The sequence below is a fragment of the Notechis scutatus genome, chromosome 2, assembly GCF_049901735.1.
Source record: "Notechis scutatus isolate UNSWTSFEM ecotype Mainland chromosome 2, rNotScu1.2, whole genome shotgun sequence".
NCBI classification, from domain to species: Eukaryota; Metazoa; Chordata; class Lepidosauria; order Squamata; family Elapidae; genus Notechis; species Notechis scutatus.
This window is the reverse complement of record NC_142010.1, coordinates 4,302,821-4,304,322: the sequence shown is the minus strand read 5'-3', so window position 1 is coordinate 4,304,322 and position 1,502 is coordinate 4,302,821.

Here is a 1,502-nt window from a genome sequence, read left to right as displayed (position 1 = left end):
CTTCCAGAGCCTCCAAAGCCCAGGGAGCACAGGGAGCCCCCAACAACGTGGGTGCAGGAGGCCCAGCTAAGCCACCCCCACCATGGCCACCCCCACCCAGCAACCTGGCAGGCGGTGGTCGACACGCTGGTGGGCCAGGAGATAATTTTGGTGGTCTAAGGAGAAATGTCCACCCCCAAGTACTCCACAAAAAGCCAGGCAGGCTGCTCCGGAACACAAGGCTCTGCCACCCACATGACCTGCCACCCACTGGCCCCCACCCTTGACCCGAGCGCCCCGACCTTGCAGCAGGTAGAGCCACGCGAGCTGGAACTGGAAGTTAAGACCAGGGGGCGGGGGGAAATCCGCCCGGGGTGGATTGCTGGCGTTGGTGGAAAAAGTCGATTCCCATATTCCAGAGCTGCAGACTTTCCCCCCTGCGCCAGCAGACGCGATCTCTGTCAAAATTCATATTAGTGGTCCACAGTTTAAAATTATGAGTTTGGTGGTCCCTTGAGGTCCCAAGCGATTGGCGATCCCTAGGGCAGAGAACCCCTTCTTAAAATTTTTTGAAGCCGACCCCTGGTCCATAAAGTATGAAAATTTGTCATAGGGCACTTTAATGTGTATATCAGTAGTCCCAACCTTTTGGCCTTGTGACCCGGTACCGGCACTCAGCTGGGCACCGCGGCCCGGTACGGCGAACATCAACTGGGCGCCGCCATCTTTTTGATGAAAAAGTGCTTCGGTGACCTCACCGGGCTTTTCATCGGGGAGATGGGGCGGCCATATCCGGTGAGCTTTTCGGGTAGAAATGACTTTCTACCCAGAAAAGCTCACCGGAAGCATACCGGATATCTTTTTGATGAAAAAACTTCTTCGGTGGGCTTTCTACCGGAAAAGCTCACGTGTATATCAGTCGTGGGATTCAATTTTTTTACTACCAGTTCTGTGGGCATGGCAGGGAAGGATACTGCAAAATCCCCATTCCCTCCCCACCCCACTAACCTGCTTTCCAGCTCCGTTCTCCTGTGCAGGGCAACCAAAGAAGACCCAGCCGATCAGCTGGGACTCAATGGGAGGCAGAGAATAGATGGGGGCAGGGCCAGTCAGAGGTGGTATTTTCTGGTTCTCCGAACTACTGTGTGGGGAGGGTTTCCTCTTTCAAATTCTTGGGAGTGCTTATTAGTCAAGACCTCACCTGGAAAAACAACACCTCCCTGGTGGTTAGGAAGGCTCAACTGGGACTCCATTTCCTTAGAGTCTTTGGAAAAATCAGGTGGAAAAATGGCTGATGACCTCTTTCTATCGGTCTACAATAGAAAGTGTCCTCGCATGCTGCATAACAGTATGGTACAAACAGCGGCGGACAGGAAGGCACTTCAGAGAATGATTAATTGGGCCCAAGAAACCACTGGAAGACATCGCCAGGTCTCCTGTTTCAGCAGAGTAAGGGAGATACTGAGGGACGATTCTCATCCTGGTTAGTGTCTTCCCTCACTTTTACCATCAGGCAGAAGACA